We start from the raw sequence: 6,000 nt of genomic DNA, 5'->3' as shown, positions 1-6,000 counted from the left end.
GCCTGGGCTGTAATAGTGAGAGCCTGCCTTAAACAACAACAATAACAACAACAAAATATATGCTAAATTTTTCCTTGGTAGACTCCTCAAGAATAAATCAGTTATTTGTGATGTGTTTTCTTTTCTTTTTTTTTTTCTGTTTCCCTCCCTCCCCAGACTGGGTTTCTCTGTGTAGCCCTGGCTGTCCTGGAACTCATTCTGTAGACCAGGCTGGCCTCGAACTCAGATATCTGCCTGCCTCTGCCTCCCTGAATGCTAGGATTAAAGGCCTGTAACCTAAAAGTTCTTAAACTGAGCCTGACTATGTAGCTGAATGAAAGATGTACAACCAGGTATGTCTTCCGGCATTTTCAGAATTTCAAAGAAAACTACACCTGGTGACCACACCTGTAATCCTGGCACTTGGAGAATCAGAGGCAGAGGGAATCTCTGTGAGTTTGAGGCCAGTCTGGGACAGCTAAGGTTACACAGAGAAACCCTGTCTCAAAATAACAAAACAAACAAACAAAAAATCAAAACAAAAAAACCATCAAAGATAGAAGTTTCTAGAATTAACAATGCAACCAGAGCAGGGAGTGGTGGTGGCACACGCCTTTAATCTCAGCACTCAGGAGGCAGAGGCAGGCAGATCCCTGTGAGTTCCAGGCCAGTCTGGTCTACAAAGCAAGTCTAGGACAGCCAAGGCTACACAGAGAAACCCTGTCTTGAAAACAAACAAACAAAACCCAAAACAAAACAAAAAAAACCAATGAAACCAGGTCCTCACAAATGTATATTGTTTAGCAGTTATACTGGAAGGTGGGACATGATTTACAGACTTAGAGAAAAGTAATTTCCAATTTAGAATTATATACTCAGATAAAATTATGACATTAATCAAGTGAGGTGTTCAAATAAAGATCTTGAAATTTTTTTTTTATCAACTTACCCCTTTCCAGAAACTTACTGGAGGATGTGTTTTACTAAAATAAAAGACTAAAATAAATACAGAATCCAGAATACAAGGGACTCACACAAGAAGGGAAGTCCCAGGATAACAGTGAAGAGAAATCCCAGAACAACAGTTGTGCAACTGGCTTAGTATTCAACAATTAATATCATATTACGAAGGCATTGTGAATATTTACAGTTCTAACAGAGCTTTTGAGGGTAAACAAAGCTTAAGAAACTAAAAATTGCAATAACTGATCCCGGGGGAAATATAAGTTTGATAAAGGAAATACACACACCGTCTGTGAATAGTAACTTTGAATTCATAATAATGTAAATTAAAATTTTATTTAGCTTGCGAGCGAGTTGACATTTGGAGAGGGTGGGGAAAGATGAATGAAGGGCAGAACTGGCGAGGGACCAATAAGAAAATACCACAGTTAGTGGGAAGCCGACTCCGGCTGGTCTCCGTAAAGATAGAGGAAGTTTCCCTGCAGTCTTGAACCCCATCGCATTGATGGAGACTTTATAAGGAAGATCAGGGATGGAGAGTGGAGGGGTTGGTGGAGGGGACTTGGGGAGTGGGAAGGTGCGGCCCCCATCTGTCCTAGAGGAAGCGGCAGGGGGTGCTATCCCCAGCTCGGAGCCCCCGCAGGGGCGGGCGTCTAGGAAGCCTGCCGCCCTGGTGCCGCCCAGGGCCCCGACCTGGCCCTACTTTCACAAGGAACCTGTGGCCGTAGAGGCCGATCCGCCTGTGGGCAGAGGTGCTCTGCGGTTGGGCAGGAGCTGCTGGCGCGGACCCCCCGCCGCTCGGAGACAGACCATCGGGATGGGCCCGGCCGGGAGCTTGAGGCCCGACCCTGTAGTCCGGGCGCAGTCCGTGGTCTGGGGCTAGCGGGAGACTTCCGTAAGGCGGCGCCTGCCGCAGGAGGGAAGTGTCAGTCCCCCCCCCCCGTTCCGCCCCCCCCCCCAGGCTGGACGCCTAGCTAAACTAAGACTACACTCTCCCGACTCCACCCGAAGTCTTCTGCTCCCGCTCCCACCTCACCTCAGACCTGTTCCCTCTCCCAATTCTAGCCTTATCCAGACCATCGCTTAAGACCCTCAGATCCATCCTCCCCAGGACTTTCCCTTCAGACAAGGATCCCTCTCGCCCCATCACCTCAGATCTCTCATCCCCACCGTAGGTCTCTCTCTCCCCAGCCTCACACCAGACCTGGAACCCTCTCCACACGAAGGACCAATCCCCCCATCCTCACATCAGACTTCACCTCTCCCACCTGGCCCGGCTGAGAGTCTCGCTTCTGAGCGGGATCACTCACCCAGCCCTCAGCCTTGAGCGCTGCCCCGGCTTGTCCTTCTCTCGCCCCACCCTCAAACGGCTGGGAAAAGCCAGCCAGCCGCAGGCAGGAGGAGGGCGAGTGCGGGCTCTGCAGCCGCTACCCGGGTTCGTCTCTCAGTCCTGGCTCCGTACCCACTGCAGGGAGTGTGTATTCGGACCCCAGTGAGCCACAGCGGGGGATGGTTCTCGACGGAAAAGCCGGGCCCAGAACAGAGCCGGCAACGTGGGCAACTGCAAGAGGAATCCTGACAGGGATAGAAAAGAAGCGAGGAGGCTCTCGGGAGGGTGGTATTTGGGCAACGTCGAGGTGCCACGCGTTGGTTTTAAGGAGCATCTATAAATTTGGTGGGAAAATCAGCAGAAATAGCTGGAGAAGTTCCATAGGCTCGCTCAGTGAAGTTCAAGTGTGAGAGAGGGATGCAAGCCCGCAGGGAATGCTGGGTTTTTTTTGTTTGTTTGTTTGTTTTTTGTTTTTTCACAACCTTAGAACGCTCCTTGGCTTTTAAGATGAATGTAACAACAAACAAAAAACAAATAAACAAAACAAAAACTGTTGAAAGGAACCGTTAGTCACCTTTGTTTCTCCAGGTCTTAAATTTCCCAGCAAGCTCCCAGCTTACTAGCTGTGTGATCTTGGCCAAGTGACTTCATTGAGAGCCTGGCTTGCTTCTCTGTTAAATGAGGGTAGCGACACACAGCTGCTTAAGAATTCATGACAAGGTAGGCAAAATGCTTTGTGATGCCCGTGATGGGGACAGACTGGCCGTCCAACGAACCCCATGAATAAAGTTATTCTAAATGAATAAGGCAGTTTGTAGTCAAAAGAGCGGCCTCTGGTCCACAATACCTGTGTGTTGAAGAGCTGCAGCGGAGGCGATCCAATTTGAGTGAGGGGTTTTCGAGCTGAGCAAAGTTGTAAAAGAGCGACCGATAATAGAGCTGCTTGTGTGAACAATTGGAGGTCTTTTAAAATGTTAATTTGTACCTGGACAGTTCCCAGGTTGTAGAGGCTTAGGGTGAGATGGGGAACAAATAGAGACAGAATCTTCCAGAGGGGCATTACTTGTTATTATGAGAATCGCGTTTCACCTTACAAAAAGTGTTTCTCCTATGAAAAAAATGAATCTTGAGTTTCTCTAGGCAGAAGGGATCTTGACAATTACAGCTAACAATGTCTAGAAGAAACGCTGAGGTTATTTGCTGTGAATTATCAGAGAGAAATTCACATAGAGTATAAACTGCCCTTTAATATTGTAGCTAAGCCTAAAATTATACTGAACATGGGATTTGAACCTTAGCTTAATTTTGAAGCTTTTTTTGTTTCTTTCTTTCCTTCTTGTTTTTGTTTTTGTTTTTGGTTTTTTGAGACAGGGTCTCTCTGTATTAGCTTGGCTGTCCTGGACTCGCTTTGTAGACCAAGCTGGCCTGGAACTCACAGCGATCCACCTGCCTTTGCCTCCCGAGTGCTGAGATTACAGGTGTGCACCACCACGCCTGGCCTTTCTTTCCTTCTTTTTTGGTTATTTGAGACAGGGTTTCTCTGTGTAGCCCTGGCTGGCCTAGACTTGCTTTGTAGACCAGGCTGGCCTCAAACTAACAGTGATCTGCCTGCCTTTGGCTCCTGAGTACTGGGATTAAAGATGTGTGCCACCACGCCCGGCTTAAAATGTTTTCCTTAAACAGAAATTACAAAACCAATATGCCTTTATTATATTATTCATATCAGCTACACAGTTCCCTTGATAAGGAATATGAATGGTCTGGGGAGCAATCCTCCAAGATTTATTTACCAGTGAAATTCTACTTGTTTGTTGTATGTGGGATTGCATGATATGTGTGTGTAGCACTCCTGTGGCGGTCAGAGGGCAACTTTGTGGGGTTTATTCTTTTTTCTTTTTTGGTTTCTTCAAGACAGGGTTTCTCTGTCTAACAGCTCTGGCTGTTCTGGAACTCACTCTGTAGACCAGGTTGGCCTTGAACTCACAGAGCTCCGGCTGCCTCTGCCTCCCAGGTGCTGGGATTAAGGGCAGGCGCTGCCGCTGCTGCCACCACCACCACCTGGCTGCAGTTCATTCTTTTCTCCCACTTTTATGTGGGTCCAGGGATCAAATTCAGGTGGCCAGGCTGAGCAGCCAGTGCCTTTACCCACTGAGTCACCACGCCAGGCTTAGCCTGCTTTTATTTATTTTGTTTAAACATCTCCCAGATACTCCTAAAGTAGATTGTACAACACATTGCTCTTCGATTTGCTATTGAAAACATTTTTTTTTTATTTTTTAAAAATTTAATTTTTTGAAAACTTTAACAATGTTAAATGTTAAAGGTTAACATTTCTATTTCATAGTATATGTATATTCACACACTCTCCGTTCTTTTCATTGTTGTGGCTCTTCTATTCTGTTGTTGTTTTTGATGCTGAGCCTTTCTGTGTAGTTGAGGCTGTCCTTAAAATTACGATCCTGGGGCTGGAGAGACGGCTCAGTGGTTAAAAGCACTCACTCACTGCTCTTCCAAAGGCCCTGAGTTCAATTTCCAGCACCCACATGACAGCTCGCAACTGTCTGATGCCCTCTTCTGGCGTACTGATGTAAATGCAGACAAAGTACTCATACACATAAAAACATAAATAAATCGGAATAAAATACATAAATTAAAAAAAATTATGGTTGGGCGTGGTAGTGCATGCCTTTAGTCCCAGCACTAGGGAGGCAGAGACAGGCAGATCACTGTGAGTTCGAGGCCAGCCTGGTCTACAAAACTTAGTCCAGGACAGCCAAGGCTACACAGAGAAACCCTGTCTGGAAAAACAAAAACAAAGCCGGCGTGGTGGCGCACGCCTTTAATCCCAGCACTCGGGAGGCAAAGGTAGGTGGATTGCTGTGAGTTCGAGGCCAGCCTGGTCTACAAAGTGAGTCCAGGACAGCCAGGGCTACACAGAGAAACCCTGTCTCGAAAAACAAAAAAACAAAAACAAAAAAATTCAATGTAATTCTAATAGCAATTAAATACTTAGCTGGGGGTTGTGGCACACACCTTTAATCCCAGCACTTAGAAGACAGAGGCGGGCAGATCTCAGAGTTTGAGTCCTGCTTGGTCTACAGAGTGAGTAACAGGAGAGCAAGGGCTAGACAGAGAAACCCTGTCTCAAAAAAAAAAAAACCAAAACAAAAAAAACCCAAACAACAATAAATATGCATAAAAATAATGAAAAAACAAAAATGGGTAAATCATCAAAGACTAACATGCAGGCTATAAAATGGATGTAAATTATCAACACTATCGTTATACGCACCACTATGTATGTAATATTATATTACAAAAGGACAAATGACCCTGGGGTCATGAAAGAGGTAACAAAGCTAACTTGTTTTTCTAGTTTCTTTTCTTTTTCTTTTTTTTTTTTTTGGCTGACATTTGGGGGCAGAGCCACATTATTTTAGTATATACAGACAGACAGACAGAGAGAGATGGAGAGACAGATGGACAGATAGACAGATAGGTACACGCACGCACACACGCACACACACACAGAGGCCGCAAACTGTAAACTACACCAGTGTTTTCTGACTGAGCATGTGGTAGTGAGGCCAATCAGAGCGGGTCTAATTGGGAAGCAGGATGAGAGGAAGGTAAAAGAATTTTCCTTGTCCTTGTAAGTCGTGAGTGGGAGCAGGTGCAACAGCGAGGCCTCCAGAAAAGCATACTGCTTCCCAAGGTCTTTTCAATGA

The 6,000-nt window shown here is 46.0% G+C and overlaps 1 long non-coding RNA gene across 3 annotated transcripts; it reads right to left on the bottom strand.

Moving 5' to 3' along the window:
- Positions 1-1,235: 1,235 nt before the first annotated feature.
- LOC311578318 lies at positions 1,236-2,432 on the bottom strand. 3 transcript variants are annotated; one of them, XR_014772829.1, is made up of 2 exons: positions 2,211-2,432; positions 1,236-1,849 (listed from the first exon to the last, which is right to left on the bottom strand). It is a non-coding gene; the product is annotated as an uncharacterized lncRNA (long non-coding RNA). The 3 variants fall into 3 exon arrangements; XR_014772830.1 differs by having other exon boundaries at positions 2,253-2,432; XR_014772831.1 differs by lacking the exon at positions 2,211-2,432 and adding an exon at positions 2,093-2,207.
- Between the last annotated feature and the right edge of the window lie 3,568 nt (positions 2,433-6,000).

The sequence above is a fragment of the Acomys minous genome (assembly GCF_964271855.1).
Source record: "Acomys minous genome assembly, chromosome: 12".
Classification (NCBI taxonomy): domain Eukaryota; kingdom Metazoa; phylum Chordata; class Mammalia; order Rodentia; family Muridae; genus Acomys; species Acomys minous.
Note: the sequence above shows the minus strand (reverse complement) of the source record. Positions and strands in the feature narration are given on the sequence as shown.